General features: G+C 39.4%; 1 protein-coding gene across 2 annotated transcripts in view; it reads right to left on the bottom strand.

Annotated features, from left to right (window-relative positions):
* The window catches only part of LOC127412128 (zinc finger MIZ domain-containing protein 1-like), a 143337-nt gene extending 125368 nt beyond the window's left edge, over nucleotides 1-17969 (bottom strand). Inside the window, exon 1 of one of the 2 annotated variants that reach the window (XM_051648237.1) lies at nucleotides 17929-17969. The gene's annotated coding sequence lies outside the window, so the exon portion shown is untranslated. The remainder of the gene's footprint in view (nucleotides 1-17928) is intronic. The other variant, XM_051648236.1, reaches the window with a different exon arrangement.
* Between the last annotated feature and the right edge of the window lie 1373 nt (nucleotides 17970-19342).

Below are 19342 nucleotides of genomic sequence, written 5' to 3' on the forward strand. Positions count from 1 at the left end.
CAATTACCGAGCTATTTTCTCTGGAAGGGCAAATCCCAGTTTATTGATATCTGCATGTCAAAGGCTCTCCCTGTCAATCCACTGCAGGATTCTTTCCAATGGTCAATGGGAGAAGACTGCGATGAGCGTAACTTCCAGTTCGGTTTTACAATTAGACTGGAGGGAAGCTGTTCCCAAGAGGAATAAAAACTGTGATATGCCACGTGTAGAAGATGGTGACCTGAGCAAGTTCTTGTAATTTTTTAATATTGCCACTTGAACCCATAGTGAAGCAATGGAGTGTTAAATGGAGAAACCGAGGGAACAGATGTGATGATGTGGCATTCTAACAGTACTAAATGCTCAGAAACACTATTTGGTGGAATATTTGTGCAAGCAAGAAACTAATATTGCTACAGTCAGTGTTTAGGATTGACAATTGAATTAACAGGTGCGAGTCTTGAATTATCCTATTTAAACAACAATATACATGAGCGTACAAGATAACCAAAGTCAAGCCCTTATTTTGTTCTCACAATAGCTGTAAATAACACCTGTAACCATAGTAACAGTGACTAAAGTAAATATCAAAGAGTTCAACTTCCATAACACTGGCAAGTCTGATCACAAATAAATATAACGTTATTTAATAAATGAGTCCAACCAATGGGAGTTCATCCATCAAATATTAACAAAAGACAAATCTTAAATTACCTGACAGTGGCTTTGAATGAGTATTAATCTTTGAAACTGAATGTAAAGTGCAGCATTTGTGTCGCGCTAAGACGACAAAACTGATTGGATCAGCTCCAAGGGAAGACAGCAACTTGATCTAAAACCTTTGGATAATACACAGCCCATATCTTCCTCTCTGTGAGTTGCCTGAACTAAACCAACATAAAAAAGCAATGTACATGAGACAAGCGTATATGCAGTGTGCAGAAGCTACTGCACTGTATAATGTCACAGACAAATAGTTGTCCACTGTGGTTCCATTCAAACAGCACAGGTTTACCAAATTCACTCTCAAAATGCTAGTCAGTTTATAACTGAAATGTGTGTGAAATTAACTGTGTTTAGCACTCTAAAACAAGACTGACAACCATAATCTGCTGCAGTATAAATGTAGACTCACCCTCTTGACAGAACATCTACCTAATTGTTTACTGTAAAAAAAAAATTGCATGCAGTGTTCATAAAACAAATCCCAAGTAATGAGTCCCAGCTTCTGTGGGAGGGAGCCAACTAGACAGAAAAATAATTTGGTTCTTTTGGAAAACAGCTTCCACCCTAGTTTCATCACCTCACTCTCCCTTTGTGAGAGCTCGGAAATGCCTCAAGTTAGGAATGAAAATACTGACATGTCCCTGCAGCTCAGCGAGAGTAATATTTCTGCAGCTGCGAAGTGAAGTCAGCTCATCAGAATAAAGCCAGCAGGCCAGGTTTCCTCCATAGATTACCATGTTAACCTAAAGAACATAAACACCCACCTCACGTTTCACTGTGAAAGCATGTGCACCGTGAGGGTAACGCGGCAATCTTGAGGAAGCATCGAATGCAACTTGGCCCAATATCAATTTCCGACAATACAGCAAACATGTCATGTATGTGCTTTACAACTGGCGCCAGGATGATATCAATGTAATTTTAGATTTGATTTGGGTTTGTGTTCACACTCACAAATACACGACAACAAGAAATCTACAGAAACAAACATCAATGGTACATTGAGAAAAGCATTCTGGGAGCTACAGCAATGGAACAGCAGGTTCAAGCCATCAATCTAACCCTCAGCATGTGAGAGGCGTTGGCGTTCCTGACACAAAAAAATCTCTCAGCATTTTGCTTTGAATTGAATTTGGCTCCCACAGTTCAGATGTCACTGATACTTTGGCATGTTGCATGTGTCAGTGTGTCTGTAAACAAGAAGTGAGAGAAATCACTGTGACTGTATGCAGCGACATTCTTTTGTTAGGAATGAGAACAAGAGAGACAGCCATCCAGCTCTGGGCCTGATATAATGGATAACTTTCTTTCCTCTGCCATTCTTTCCAATAAACTAATGAAAACTAAACTCTTGAATACTGTATAAGGATTAATATGCTTTTATATATTTTTTGCTGATCCAATCAGGCCAGTAAATTGGATTTGTACTTGCCTTGCTAATATTTTCACTGGTCCTGCACCACACAAAAAAATAAATAAAAATAAATAAATACATTTTAAATGTTAATTTTAGCAACATAATTTTATGTGTTGTGTTTATGTGTCTCATATTTCAGTAAGCTTGACAACTTGCAGAATTTGCAATCTTTAAAACATCACAGAATTGTTTGCAAGGCATAAAAATACGTGCACATGATCAACAAACACCATCTTACAGTTTCGACAACTGGCCCGAAAGTCTCTCACACTAGCATCAGGCTATCATTATTGTTGAGCCATGCTGTATCTATAAAAGATGGCTTATTTTAAGAGTGCACAGACCATGTGTCTGTGCATCATTATGTAAACTGTCAGGGTGAGGTGCTTGTAAGAGGTAATAAAGCACCAATAATGTCGAACACTGCAGCCCTGGAATTTGATTGTCACCATTGGATGTGGTGGTATCATGACCTTATTGTCCTTCCTCTGATTTTCTATTAAGCGCATTGCTCCCAGTAATTTTTGATGAGTCAAGCTGCCTGACAGACACACTCCAATTAGGCCTGGATGAGCAGAGCCCTTAACTCCAGCACATGCTGTCCTCCAGGCAGCCAGGCCTTTTTAGCCAATGACAGCGAGGTGACGGTGATGACATCGAGATGGCCTGCTTGGAAGCTTGCGGGCCACACTAAGGAGACAGAAATATCTGCCTTTGACAGACATGGATACATGGCACAGCGCATGCAGCTGTCTAAATGTTGCCTCTTTTTGTCTCTGGCTCTCTCTCCTGCTATCTTTCTCTCTTGATCCCCTGCTCACTCTCTTGCTCTCTTTCATTCAATCAACTTAAGTGCACTGACGTTTTGTCTGTGGCTGAGTTGAGGGGTCAGCGTTCGGAGGCCAACGTTTAGACATGAGCATTTGAGATGGATGAGGTTGGGGTGGCAGCCGGAGCCTGAATACAACCCAGAAACAACCTCAGACATTCTCAATTAATCAGGTCATGGTGCAGAGAATAACTCACTCTCTGGTATCTGGGTCTGGCCAGTACAACAATCTACTGAAGAGCATGCAGCCATGCAGATATTTGCCAATCAAGACAGCTGAAGCCATTTTTGTGTGTGTGAAATATCGGAGAAAGTCAACAGATCACTCATGATATTTAACCCTCATACTTGAATGTTTCATTATGCTAAGCATTAAAACTTGGCATCAAATAAATTCAACCTCAACCAGTTATAAAAGATAGGTGTTACACAGCATCTCTATTACCACTGATACAAACCAGGGTGAAAAAAAAAATCTAAATTTTCAGCTGTTTGACAATATTTCATATACATCTTGATATTTATATATTTGCTTCGAAATGGGTTTAACGCCGCATTCACTAAAGGAATTATGTAGATCAGCCAACAGTGCAAAAGCGCCCACAAAAATTTTGCAGAACGCAATTTGCATGTGCAATTCCAATTTTGGGGGCCAATTCGGAATGCTTTATAGCAGAGGATTCCGCAAATTTGACACCCTGCTGGGACTGTAGTTACAGCATCACTGTGACATCTGAATCATCTCTTAGACATTCTGAAAGTGCGCTTGACTACACCGCACATCTGGATATATGTCAGGCTATAACGCTCTTTGCCATTTTATCATTATATGATGAATTACTGCTGATATGATCAGCTGAAAATGTTCACAAACATCTCAAAATTCATTTTACCGCCTACTTTCATTCGCGGTAATAGCGCAATCTAAATTGCGCCAAGCAACTTTTGTGAATATAGCACAACCTACAATGAGCCTAATATACATAGAAAGGAGGGGTGTTTGCACAAAAAGGAATGACAATGACTTCATTTAAATATTCAACACACAGCGCAGTTTCAGTGTAATTTGCTTATTGGTCAAATAGATTGCGTGTGGTTCTTGAATAACATGCAAGTTTTTTGCGTTGAAATACCACACGCAAAAGTGGCGCAACTGTTAAGTGACTCTGCCTCTTAATAATTTTTATTGATATGCATCAATATAATAATACATGGAAATAAACAGCAACATTTACTTGCATGTTTTTACTAAAACATTTTAATACATAAAATTCACTAAAATGCTAATTTTTGAGTGACGATGATGAGGTTTGAATTTATTCAAATATCTCATTCAAATGCAACATACCAACTTTAACAATGTGTTAGCCATGATTAATCAAACATACAAAACAAGGATCATGAAACTAGTCCAAAGAGACAGCCTTTGAAAAACAATAACAAATAAAAAATGATTCAAATAATCAAGATATTCACAATATTGCTTAATAACATATTTGATATATCACCTAGCCCTACCAAATATGCATCAAAACAAAGACACACACACACAAACGTGTATATATAGGGCATTCAGAAAGTATTCAGACCCCTTCATTATTTTCACATTTTATGTTGCAGCCTTATGCTAAAATGCTTTAAATAATTTTTTTCACATCAATCTACACTCCATACCCCTTAATGACAAAGCAAAAACCAGATTTTTGATAACTTTGCAAATTTATTGAAAATAAAACTGAAATATCACATTGACATGAGTATTCAGACCCTTACCTCAGTACTTAATTGAAGCACATTTGGTAGCGATTACAGCCTCAATTCTTTTTGGGTACGATGCGACAAGCTTTCCACACCTGGATTTGGGAATTTTCTTGTCAGGTTGGATGGGGACCGTTGGTGAAAAGCCATTTTCAGGTCTCTCAAGAGATGTTCGATTGGGTTCAAGTCCGGGTTCTTGCTGGGCCACTCAAGGACTTGGCTGTTATCTTGGCTGTGTGCTTAGGGTCATTGTCCTGTGGAAGGTGAACCATCAGCCCAGTCTGAGGTCCTGAGCGCTCTGGATCAGGTTTTCATTAAGGCTATCTCTGTATTTTACTGCATTCAACTTTCCTTCAACCCTGACCAGTCCCCCAGTCCCTGCCACTGAAAAACACCCCCACAGCATGATGCTACCACCACCATGCTTCACCGTTGGGATGGTATTGCGCAGGTGATGAGCGGTGCCTGGTTTCCTCCAGACATGACGCTTGGAATTGAGGACAAACATTTCAATCTTCGTTTCATCAGACCAGAGAATCTTGTTTCTCACAGTCTGAGAGTCCTTTAGGTGCTTTTTTATGTGTCTTGCACGGAGGAGAGGCTTCCGTCTGGCCACTCTGCCATAAAGCCCAGATTGGTGGAATGTTGCAGTGATGTTGTCCTTCTGCAAGTTTCTCCCATCTCCACACATGATCTCTGGAGCTCAACCAGACTGACTATCGGGTTCTTGGTCACCTCTAATACAAAGGCCCTTCTCCTCCGATTGCTCAGTTTGGCTGGAGCGGCCAGCTCTAAGAAGAGTCCTGGTTGTTTCAAACTTCTCCCATTTAAGAATTATGGAGGCCACTGTGCTCTTGGGAAACTTCAATGCAGCAAAAAAAATGTGTAGCCATCCCCAGATCTGTACCTCGACACAATCCTGTCTCTGAGCTTTGCAAGCAGTTCCTTTGACCTCATGGCTTGGTTTTTGCTCCGATATGCATTTTCAGCTGTGAGACCTTATATAGACAGGTGTGTGCCTTTCCAAATCATGTCCAATCAATTGAATTTGCCACTGGTGGACCCCAATCAAAGTGTAGAAACATCTCAAAGATGATCCAGAGAAATGGGATGCACCTGAGCTGTGATATTTCAGTTTGTTTGTTTTTATACATTTGCAAAGTTATCAAAAATCTGGTTTTTGCTTTGTCATTATGGAGTATGGAGTGTAGATTGATGTGACATTTTTTTTTATTATTTAAAGAATTTTAGCATAAGACTGCAACATAACAAAATGTGAAGAAAATGAAGGGGTCTGAATAGTTTCTGAATGCACTGTATATAAATGTAGCAGTAAAACCAAACAAGCTATAGTACCTATCATACAACAACCTACTCCAACCACTAGTTCCCTTCCGAGAGATCTTGAACTCCTTCATTTAGAGACATTCCACACTGTAATCAGAACATTTAATAGTCAGTTAGCAGTACCCTCTGCTAATTAAACGCATATCAGAGGCCCCTTTCCCTCCCTTTCTGTGCTTCATTAACGCAAGCATGGAGGACTTAAACACAGCCTGGATGCCTTTCAAGCTCTCCTCCTCTGAAAGGCGTGGGGCGACAGGAGGCCTCACTGGAAATGGAATCATTTCATTCAGATTTTGAGAGCCCTGCTGCTTTTAAAATGCTCGCCACATTCCTACTTCCTTTTTTCTTTTAAGATATTCACAGATATCTTTACACTTCCTGTAAAGTGTCCCTATAATCATGACTCCTAAATTGCTTTGTTATAGCATTTCTGGGGTCAAACAGCGCACCACATCTGCAGGTTCTTCTGGAGGCCTAGAACCGAAGAAGGTGGCACCGGGACCGAACCTGGGGAGTCTGGAGAGGAACCAAGGAGCATGGAACATCTGTCTTTCTTTATGGTGTCCATAAAGGGCCCAGGGTTGGAAAGAGAAAATGAAAATATATGACTGGAAGTGTAGTATGCGTACACTGGGTGTAGTGCGTAGTGATGATTGCTGTCAGATACAAGCAAAAAAGAGGCTTGTCAAATGATGGCATTCTGCAATCTGGTGCAAGCTACCTGCTACGGATCACACATAAAAACTGGAAATTTTAATGTTGGTCTGGGCATAATAATAATGGGTTCAGATTTTCTATCCAACAGATTGTATCTGTAAATTTATTCCAGACAGTCCTGCCAGTGAGCAACACCAACATTGTGAATTCCCTAAATCAGTGGTTCTCAAAGTGTGTGGCGCGCCCCGTGGGGTGGGGGGGTGCAGAGGTAGTGCAAGGGGGGCGCGGAAGACTAACCCATCCTCAAATCTCATTCACTCACACATTCAACAAAAATCGTGAAAATACACATAAGAACCGATGTGCGCAATTTATCTTCCTCTGCCTTTAAACTGTCCACAGCACATCCTGTGCACGCAGCTCTTGACAGCCCAAACCGTTGATGTCAGGTGTGCTTTGTGATAATTTTAATTGCAGTAAGGAGCTCCATATTTAATGGTCTCAATATCAATACAACGGTCCTATTATGCCAGCCAGATTCTTCCTATGCATGTATGCTTATCTGCTTCAAGATCACACTGTATATCTCACACATCTCAATCTGAGCAAGCGATAATATCAGGAAACTTATCCAGATAAGTAATTCGCATTTCCTGTGTAGATGAATAGTATGCATGTTTGTAATTGTGTAAGCAACACAGTGATTTGTTTCTGTTCTGTCAAAGCCTGAGGGTGAGACCTCTTCACACAGCACAGCCAGGAACTACACAATTTGTGATATTATTCAAATGAGCACATTGTTTTCCTGTTTACTGACACTATGGGGGGAGACAACTCAACGTGATTAAATCATTCAGAAACAATCAGCCCGTGTGTACAAGTAGCATTTGAAATGTATTGCTCAAATTATTGAGAGCCATTAATGCATGTGTCCACTCTTGATGCACTGTATATTACACTCATTTATCATGGCTACACCGCCTGGCAGGCTAACAGAAAACATCTTTTGTAATCATATAACTTCATGTCAAGGGCAGCATACACTTGTGTTTATTAATGGCTCAAATGTTTTTGTTGGTGGGTAACTGACAAAGGGAAAGTTTATATCTCAGTTTCAGAACTGCAATGGCAACTTATTACACAGCTCTCTGGAATCCTTAACTCCCATTGGTCAAATCGCAGCATGCTGTGGTAAAATATTTGTGTATAATGACCGATAAAACTGTATTTTTGACTGTTGTTCTTGGCAGCCAATCTCCTACATTGTGCTAGTTTATTGTCTCTAATAGCACTCAAAAATCTCTTTCACCTCACACGGTACAATAACTTAAACTTAAAAAAATATTTAATGTCAGATTATTTACTTATGTGGTAAGTAGCCATGTGATAACTGGAAAAATGTACACAGTCAAATGGCTATTATCTCAAAATAAATGTGTCAGGGTTTGCTGATTTAAGCCATTTTAAGCTGGTTTCGCAGCTTGGCCAAGCTGGTCTTCAACTAGTCTAGCTGGTCTCCCAGCCTGGCCAAGCTGGTGTTCAGCTGTTTTTGACCTGCTGACAAATGGCCAAAACCCTTTTAAAACAGCAAACAAACCAGCTTGGTCAAGCTGGGAGGCCAGTAAAGACAAGCAAACTAGCTAAGGCTGGTTTAAGCTGTTATTGTCAGCAGGAACAGCCACAAACTAACCCCTTTCAGGATGCTGGCACTGTCATAAGCATAGATGCAAAGTCCTCAGCCTCTTAACCTCCAGAAACATCCTAGACTGAGCTTTCATTTCCCTCCTTCATAAAAGACACATTTCCAGAGGAATCGCTACATTTGTCCCGCATTGCACAGTCAGTGCTCCTCATGAATGCACTTTTGGCATGGGTAGAAGGCATATTTCAGCTTGTTTCAACACCTTCCATTCAAAAGGGGTGTTGAACTAAGTCTGAGCCAACACAGAAAGAAAAGTGATAAAGGAGCTCCATGGCAAATCTCCATTAACAACTATAAACCACAAGATAATATAGGCAATTATTGGCAAAGCTGTATTATTTGACCAACAGTGTGGCTGATGTGCTGTAAGAATCCCATTCATTTTATATCTTCATATGTAAAACAAACCGTCACAGGAGTCGTGTTTCTAATGGTTTGAAATGATTCTAAGGAATCTGGCAAGATGTCTACTACTGGCCGAGGCTCTTATATTATGAACACAGAGTAATTCACAGAGGTAAAGACTACCTTCCTACAGAAAACTGAGCACTGATTGAAAAGAGACACAGTACAGGAAGTATTCCTTGTCTCAGATGGGTTATTCTCCTGTAACCACGTAGACTAGCTATCAAAGAGAAGTTAAATACTGGGTGTTACGGGGAGCTAGGATGTTGATGTTAATTCCTGTGGCATGAGCTAATCCTATGAGTGCTGATGTCCTTTTTCTTTATCAATTGCACCATGCGGCTTGTACACACGCCTAAAGAAAACCTCACCATAAAAGTAATTTCTTATTGTTGGGTTTGTCATTTGGTATGGCAAAAATGAAGACATATTGTTGCCTTAAAGTATTTGGACCTTTATGTTCACTTGGATCAGGCTGAATTTCAGTGCATTTGATAAAATATCAAACCAAGTGGCATCTGCAAACAAATGATAGAGATTTTATGAGAATTAACTTTGAACTAACATTTTCACTATTACTTTTCACAAACTGTTCCCAAGGTCATTTTAGTGCATGTATGAAGTCAGTTCTGCTCAAGTTTATGCAGAGTAATGACAGGTGTACTTCACCACATTAATTTCAGTATAGCCATGTTCCACTACATTGGACAACCACAAAGTGTTTCAATAATTTTATCTTAATTTTGAACAATATATCCATTTTATCATCTGAAACCTAACAAACTTCTTTTTGTGAAATGTTTTGCTTGAAAAGTGTGTTTGTGCTGTTCATCTTAATGTAACTTGGTTTGATAATTTGTTATACAATTTAAGTGTGGCTTAAGTGTCCAAATACTTTTGGGGCCACTGTAAATGTTTTTGTCAATGCAGAACATCTTCTAAAAGTGTCATGAAACCCTCCTTGTTCAGCACCAGTTGTTCACACCTCAGACCTACAAAAAAGGGTCATGAAAGGGGTTTAAAAATATGTAAAAAGGTATACAGTTAGAGAGTGGGACAATGGGGAGGACGGGAGGGGGTCACTCTCACTCAAGTTAGAGATGGCTGAACATCAAAATGTGAGAGGAAACAAAAGTGTTTTGGGGCACTTGCTGTAAATCAATCATGGGTCAAAAGTATGAATGAGAGAAAAGAGAAGATGAGAGAAAAGAGAAGATGATAGAACAGTTTGCAAATCTGTGGAAATACCTCCTTTAAAGAAGTTAACCAGGTCTAGAGGTCGACCGATATATAGGTTTTGCCAATTAATCGGCACCGATAACAGATTCCTGGAACTATCGGTTATCGTTTTAAAAATCCACACTGATAGTTTTTCCCCGTTGCATCCGGTGCTGGAGCGGCTGGGAAGGGTCCGCTGTCGTTATACAGTATGAGAGCGGCCTTTACAGGCGAAATAAAAACTTCACTGATGCCTTGTGGTGTTTGTTTTGACACGTGAGACTACACTCTGCATGGAGCGGAAAACTTCAGATGCAGATTTAAAACATCAACAACGAAAAGATATGTATGCAGTACACTACAGTACACGTTGTCATATTATAAAGTAATTAATTTGTTGACTAGATGCTGCATTAGTAGAGAACAGCAGTATGTTTGCCGACAAGGCTGAGAGGACGCTAACATTAAAGCTAACCTCAAGCAGTTAGAACAATGTGACAAAAGTACAATACAAGTCCTACCCAAATGTTTAAATGTCACGATTATTACCATCTAATTGCATTAGTTTACATCCAGCTGGTCACGTTCGCTAGCCAGCTAAGTTGCATATTTAAAGCTAGTGACGTGAGAAAGCAAATTAATATCTTCATGCAGCCGAGAGAAACGTATAAACAAATCCGAAACGCATCTGATTTCAATAAAACTATTTTATCCTCACTGTAATACGATGACTTCAGATCGATCACAATCTTGCGTTAAAAAAGGCTAGACACAGCACAACAAATACAGTTTAACAGAAAGCAGGTGTCTCAATATGCTTTTAAAGTTCTTTTTATTTAGACATATCATGTAAAAAACAGTGCCTCTGCACGAGATGCTGAATAAACAAAAACAAAGGGAAACAAAGATGTTCGTCCAGAGTGCGTTTACATAGAAAAACAAATGGATGGTTGCAAAAGCGTTTGGTGTGAACAGCCCTTTACAGTTTGGTGGAGGTCTTTGGCCATTGCATCTTGCTCTCTTATAAGCATTTCTCAGATTAAGCAATGAGTTGTTTAAATGCTTTGTCAGGAAAGATGTTCAACTTGGAAAAATGTCTCGAGATCCTCGCGTTCGGTTCCAGTCTGTTGTGTTCCATCTGTTTGAACAGTCCCAGGCCTAGGCTCATAGTCTGAGCCACTTCACCGAGTTCAGCCAAATACCACTGCTATCTGTGAATATTGCTACTCTACACACAACTGTACTCAATAAAAAAAACAATACAATACGATACTGCTTTATTTATCCCCGGAGGGAAGTTGAGGATGTGGTATTTCGCTGTTATTATGAAGCTTGAGTCTGGAGTAGTAGGAATCAATGCAAGTGTAACACCATGTGAACTGTCTATTGAAGCATTTTCCCCCCTCATTTTACTATTGACTTAACATTTGAGAATATGGACAGACTAAAACGTATTTATTTTATGCACATTAGTTGAAAATGAAATGCTCTTTTTTAACAGCCAGGATAGGAATGTTCTATGCAACAATATAATGGTGCTGAATGGTTTATGTATTTATTGCGCGCTCTTGTGGACTAAGGAAACAACGTCAATTTAAAAATCAGCTGACTTTAAAATTTGAATATTAGTTGAAATATTAATATTTATATATTTCTTTCATTTAAAAAAGTACAATACTTTTTCATGGTTCAGTCAGTACTGTTTATTTTTGTAATAAAGTTCAGCACTATTTTACTTTGTGTGTTATTTTCTCATTCAGTATCAGTTTTAAAAACTATCTGTTGATTAATCAGTTATCGGCAGGTACTGCCCAGCTTAGTTATCGGTATCAGTAAAATCCGGTCGACCTCTAACCAGGACTGCAAAGAGAACTAATATAAATTTATATATATTTATTCTTACAAGTAATGTTTCTGGTTTGTTACATGTTAAACTCTATTGACAGTGTTTGTGGCATAATGTTGATTACCACAGAAAATATTTCAAATCATCCATCTTTTTCTAAAGAAAAAAATGTGTTCAGTAAGGCACATAATTAAAGTAAACGTGTCCAATACACAAAACATTAACTGCACACTGTTTCAAAAGTACAGCCACAATACTTAAACATTATACGTGTTAGCATGACTAAAGTGTGAAAAAAATCTTATGAACCTTATCTGTGTAAAGTTATCCATCATTTCAACTTTGTCATGACAAGGGAAACCTTGTAGGCCTAAATCCCGGTAACTTTCACACAATGTAAAGGAAACCAAAAAGAGAGTTGACAGGACTTTGAGATTTAAGTTTTCATCATTGCCTTCTTTTTTTTAACAAGCCATCGTATAAGCCTTTCCATGATCAGACGTATGGAGAAGATGCAATGGAATATGTGCTTCTCTAAGCTGCTTCATGTTTGAAACACGGGTAGCAGAACTTAGGTCAACAAAGGTGCTTAATCTGGTCCGGTTATGGACTGCGGTCCATTCTGATGAGTGATTCCAATATCACCACGATTTTCTGTGTAAAAGTCTGCTCTCATATCTGAGCTAGGAACCACGGTCTCGTCGCGAGTGATGTTCAACTTGCACCGGCCAGGAATTTGAATTCTCAGTTGTAATGCAAACTCATACATGAGGCAGCGGAGTTATTGGTTGGAAGCGTTCCTTCTCATGAATAATGTGGAAAAACAATAAACATAATGAGAGCTATAATTGTTTTCAATAATGTGCAACCTGCACATATCTGTTAACATCTCAAAAAATGTGTAAACCAAAATTTTACAATTGTTTTTGCCAATCTTCTCTGAAAAAGGTATATCAATGAGAAGATACTAAGCCAAGAGAAATCACACAATGTAATTTGCAATATAGTTGAAAAATGAAGGCAGAGAAACAAGCCAACACTCTTTCAACCTCACAGAGTCACACTGCCTCTGCCACGGCTGGTGACACTCCAATTGGGACATCAAGATTAAAGGGAAAAGAAGAAAGTTTGAGAGAGAGAGAGATGGGGGGGGGGGGGGAGGGAGAGAGAGAGAGAGAGAGTGAGTGCAGAGGTATGAGAGAAGAAGTTTATTAATGTGAAGAAGAAAAAAGAAAAGAAAGAAAAGAGGTAAAAAGAAAGCTGTTTAAACCCCATTCAGGAAGTATCGCCCCTCCTTTGCTTTAATGAGGTTAACTGTAAAGACATGTGCAGGATACAGTCTCCCTGTACACAGAGCACAGATTCTTCCCATATCACAACGAGGCCCCCGTCTCGGTATAAAGGAAGTGTAAAATTACAATTAGACCATAATGAATGGCATATTTCATTACATACTGTATACGCTAATTATGAAGTTGTATTTCGAATAAAACTCTGGCTGTATTAAGCATCTGCTATAGTTCCACGACAGATTGTTCCATCCTCAGAGCTACATGTTGCTGTGTCCAGAGAGAGGCAAGCAGACAAAAACAACGGAATAGCAGTAAAGTGTAGTGTTTCTGAGCAGATTCTTGTGCTGGTGTTGGAGCGGGGGCCCTCGCTGCAGTGTCAGTGTTCCAGGTGGAGTGTGGGAGGAAAGGCTGGTTGTTCTGGCTTTTGTAACGGGCAACCGTCTCCACAGGCTGACGTGAGTGCACTAATCGCTTTAGCTGATCCCACTCGGCTGTGTGTGAGGCAGATGTTTGTCAGGCCACAGCACTGCTCAGTATTCACACTGCACTAAGCGAGATTAACCATCACCACCTTTATTTATTTATTTATTTATTTATTTATTTATTTATTTCCCTTCCTCCTTGCCATCGCCTGCCCCAATTCTTAATCCTTGACTAAAAAGCTCCAGAAAAAATACCGCTATATTAAATCATTGTGTAAGGCACCTAGGGATGGGTGGTGTAACCGATTTCGATAACCTAATGACTTGAATACTTTAAAAATGATTTAATACCATAATTAAATTGTTTTAGAACTTGATGGACGCAAACCAAAAGTTACGATTATTCATAAAAAAATTAATAAGTCTGACATCAGTGCAATCATAGCTTCACATAATGTAACACGAGTTAAAACAAGATTCAAAACAGTAATACATTATAAACATGACTGGATGCACCCTTTATGACGGCATTGTAAATTTAGCGATAAAGGCACAGTTGCACACCTGTGACACTGTATACCATGGAACAGTTTAACTCTTATTAATGCGCTAAGTTTCAATGTTGATTGGCAGTCATAAAAATTTACACCATGTTAACAATAGACATGCAAGGTGTCAAAACTAAATTGCTCCCATTAACAAAATTGTCTACACTGGAAGCGTGCAGTAGCGACACAGTTTGCAGAAAGTAATGTTTGGGGTCAGATGTTTAAATCGTGCAGAATCTCTGCCTGTTGACATACTTCTACCGTCACACATATATACACTGTCACACTGGCCAGCTCTAAAGTCATCCAGCGATCGTTTCACAGAAATTGTTTACTGCTACGAATTTCCAGGAGTGGCAGTAGGGGGAAAAAACTGAAAAACTACAAAAAATTTAATCTGTTGAGAAGGTTGTTGGCAAATATTAGTACGGACACAAGCACCAGCTAACACTTCTGTTAATCAGCCAAGACGCCACTATTTAGACTGAGTCTAAAATCAGCGATTCTTAACCCCTAAATAAAAAGCTGTGGGAAAAAAACGCTATATTATATCACTGTGCAAAGCAACCAGCGATCATTTCAGAGACATTTTTTTATGCCACGAAGAGTGGCAGTGGGGAGAAAAAGCCAAACCCAAAATATGACAAATGTTTACGAAACAATGACAAGGTGCACGATCAAATCAGCGCACAGCCCTCTAAGGTCATGAAAAGATTTTCCTGATGTAAGTCAAAAAATAAGAAACATTTTAAGTGAGAAACCCAAGTCATTTGATCTCTTTCTCTGCTCTTTCTTCTCTGTTGTTCCATTATGCAGGTGCTGGAGCCCTGAGGGTACAAGGCATCCAGAGGACTATACAGCTACCCCGTGCATAAACACTACCAGACGCCTCTGCCCCGACCATCCTGCCCCGCTCTGCTCTGCCATATATTACTCACAGCCTTCCAATTTGGCCAAATCAACACAGCATGTTCCTCTATGCTGTAATGCTTACATGAAACGGGCATAATCATATTGAATATGTAACATCTCGCAGCTTATGGCCAAGAATGGGTACGACCTGCTGACTATACAGAGGACAGTGTGCAAATGTCAAACGTTAACCAGATGTTACACAATTTGTTCTAAGCTGCTTGAAATATTGTTACTGTTGCCGATTTGTCATGAGTTCTTAGACAATCTGAGTAATATTTACATCATCTCAAAGTAATCTTGTGGAACACTCTGTCCTTATCAACATGTCTGGCTCAATACTAGTGGTCCACCACCAGAGTTTTGTGTAATGGTCAATGCCGTTATCTAGAAAGTAGATTGGCCGCAGGCAAATAATGCAGATTCATACATCATACAATTTCATTAAAACAAATGAGACATACACAAAATTGCTGAAATCAAACAAGATAGATAGTGTAAATATAGAAAAAAAAAAATTATTCTGTTGACAAGGTTGTCAGTAGAGTCTGTAATTGATACCAAGGGGAAAGTAACACTTTTGTTTATTGGCAAAACCCTCATGATTATTTTCTGATGGGACAATGAGCATGTAGAATCTTACACTGATTATGCTTAATAACATAATAAGGTAAAGTAAACCAGAATAGCTGCTGGTACTGTGACGTTATTTTTGCATTATTGCCGGTACAGCTCACCAGTGCATACTGGTGCACTTTAAGCAATGGGACAGGTTGGGGCCTGGGTAGCTCAGTGGTAAAATACACTGGCCACCACCCCTGGAGTTCGCTAGTTCGAATCCCAGGGCGTGCTGAGTGACTCCAGCAAGGTCTCGTAAGCAACCAAAATTGGCCCGGTTGCTAGGGAGGGTAGAGTCACATGGGGTAACCTCCTCGTGGTTGCTATAATGTGGTTTGTTCTCGGTGGGGCGCATGGTGAATTGAGCGTGGTTGCCACAGTGGATGGCGTGAAGCCTCCACACGCGCTATGTCTCCGTGGCAACGCGCTCAACAAGCCACGTGATAAGATGCGTGGGTTGACTGTCTCAGACGCGGAGGCAACTGGGATTCGTCCTCCGCCACCTGAACTGAGGCGAATCACTATGCAACCACGAGGACTTAGAGCGCATTGGGAATTGGGCATTCCAAATCGGGAGAAAAAGGGGGAAAAATCCCCCCCCCCAAAAAAAAGCAATGGGACAGGTCAGAAATGGTTTAAATAAAAAATAAATAAAAAGATCAGCACACCCTGATTTTAATCTGCATGTAAACACCTTTATTGCCTGGCGGCTTATCAAATGTGCACGTGTTGTGCGCACACCCATTAACGTTTTAGTATGTTAACGATCTTCTTATGTTAACGTATTGATTTTTAGCGTATTGTTGAGAATACAAAAGGCACTCAGTATCAAACTGGCTGAAAATCGTTCAATCAGCCTGGCTGATATATCGGTCTATTATTCAAAACCTTGTGTGTCTAAATAGTGGGTAATTGTCAACTTATGAAACGTCTTAAGAGACCAAATCCTATGAATCTTCTGTAAAACAGGACATCCATAAATCAAAAATTTATGACTGAGTCTAAAATGAGTCTTGACTACCTTGAGGGTCTAAAAGCAATGTTAATCACTGGATACTAACAAACAAATGTACAAATTGTAAGATATTAATTTAGCTATACTAAAAGCGTGAACTTAAGGTGGTGAAAAACTGATGCATCACTTAAGACAGAGAAACATCTAAATTTACAGCCACTTTAATTCAACATGGAATCCAATAGCGTGGACAAAAAGAATAATTAAACACCATGACAATTTTAAGAAACAACTAGGGCTGAACGATTTGGACCAAAAAATCTAATAAATAATTGTGATTATTTTGAAAATTATTGCAACTGCGATTTGCACTGTGATAATATTAACATTTTAAAAAAACCTATTAAGTGTTTCATTTTATCGAAAATTAAGTCATGGGCAAACATGCTCTACTGCCAATAGAAATACGGTTCACACTTAAGGACAAAAAAATAAATATAAATAAATAAATAAAAACAGTAAAACATAGACAGGTGAAAAATACGATTCGCATACCCTTCACATTGTATCTGTTCAACCTGTTTTTTTTTCCCCACTTTGTGATAGGGACTTAGCTCACTTTTAATCATTATATTTGTAAACCAATAATAAGTTCTGTTGAGAAATTTTTATGGAAACATATTTTATATAATATTAAGAACAACAAAAATAATAATTATTATTATTTCTATTGTTGTTGTTATAAAACTACCATATTTATGTAATAATTTCATACATTGCATGCAGCATTGCTATGCAGTCAGGTTAAACCCTTAAGCCTTTATTTTGGCAGAATCTTCTATTTTGGCAGAACAAGGAAGACATTTCAGTTTGTCTTTGAGTTGGCAATGGCATTGTAAATCAGATAAATGCTCTCAACAACTCTTCTGTGCACAAAAACCGATGTTATTGGGTTATTTTAAATGTGGATAGTAACTTTTAGTAGCCAAGCATATTTGTAATTACGCAAATATGCAACAAATTAATCTAGAGCGCTGTAAATATAACACGCTCAGCTCATAAGCCGTGCACAAGCTTTGAGTATGTGCAATACACCACAGAGAACAGCGCTGCAGACATACAGTAAACACAGCATGCAGCGCATGCAGACTATTTATTTATTTAAATTAATGACAGTCCATGCGGTTTGATAATAGCACTATTACATATTGCAATTTCGATTTTTATTCCAATTAATCATTCAGCCCTAGAAACAACTGTCAGTTTTTACAGACGTGAGATTTAAAGGCATGCTGACCTGTGTGTTCTGCAAGCTGGGAGTAACATCAGCAGCCCCCCTCCCCCTCCCCTCCCTTCATATAGTCTGTGGGGAAGGTCCCTCCGTGAGTTCTCCTCTACACTAGGGTCCACCGCACCTGCAAAGAAATAAGACATGTTACACCTTCAGCTTGAAATTAGAGTATCCTAACCAGGCGCTCTCCAAACCAAGTAATACACTTCACATACACACCCTTGAGGATCTGACATTTTGCGCTCTACTGATGTATCCCGCATAGGTCTGGTATGGCATGTTTTGTTTTGTGTTGCACTGGGAGTTTTCAAAAAGAGTGACATCAAACGGAGCACCCTGGGGTGTCTGCAGGTATACTCCTGCTATAGCCGTGCTCCCTTTGCTCGCAAACTACGTCCTTCCAAAAGGTTATCATAGAGCCACTGTTGCTCCTAATCCAAAATTAATTACATATAGCAGTTACCACGGTTTAATACGATAGGTTTCCTGAATGGTTGGGTAAGATCCTTCACACTTCACTGCAAGGTAAGGACAGTGAAAGAGAGAGTAAAAAAAAAAAAAGGAGAGTGATACTTTGTCAGTGTTTCCCAATCCTGGTACTACAGCATCCCCAACACTGAACATTTTGGATGTCATGATATTTGACACACCCAATTTAGGTCTTGGGTTTTCGCCTAAAGTTAAATCAAGTGTATTAGATTAGAGAGACATCCAAAATGTGTAGTGTTGGTGGTACTCCAAGATCACAATTGGGAAACATTGATTTATGTAATCGTGAAAGTGCCAAAAACATGTACAGTAGTATATGTCAGCGCCAAATCTAACTTACCAAGCTCACAACTCATCGCACATTGGCAGGTAAGCCAATTAAGTGGCTATTAACCCTGTATAACGATAGGGGTATGGAGTCTTTGGTTTCCTGGTGTGAACGGCCATCCTATGGCTTGATACTGGGGCCGTTCTATGAGTGACAGCTACGGGAAGGTCAGGCTGTAATGTACGGCATGAATCTGTAAGTGATAATTACTGGCCCCTCTCATTGTACCCAGCTCAGATAGCTGCTAACTGGATTGGATAGCCAATAGCACAACTCTCTGAGCATGAGAAGCACATTTGCTCAGCTGTTGATAACTGTATCAGTGGAAGATGACGTGCGCCAATGCCCGAGATGAAGCGAACATGGGAATGTGGTGTCTCGGTTAACCTGGTCAAGTTGCAAAAGTAAGTCATATGGAGAAGAGCCAAGTTTCTGACGTATCCAAGCAGCTGTTGCACAAACCTTGCGATTCCAAGTAGTTTTTCTATTTTTTGTGCTTCAGATTAACCAGTGAGTGTGGATTCACATTAATCCATCATCTGTGATATTACTTACTAAGGTAGTATCACTATTACTATTGCTAACACAGAGGGTAAGTGATTT

Source organism: Myxocyprinus asiaticus, chromosome 21, assembly GCF_019703515.2.
Source record: "Myxocyprinus asiaticus isolate MX2 ecotype Aquarium Trade chromosome 21, UBuf_Myxa_2, whole genome shotgun sequence".
Lineage (NCBI taxonomy): Eukaryota > Metazoa > Chordata > Actinopteri > Cypriniformes > Catostomidae > Myxocyprinus > Myxocyprinus asiaticus.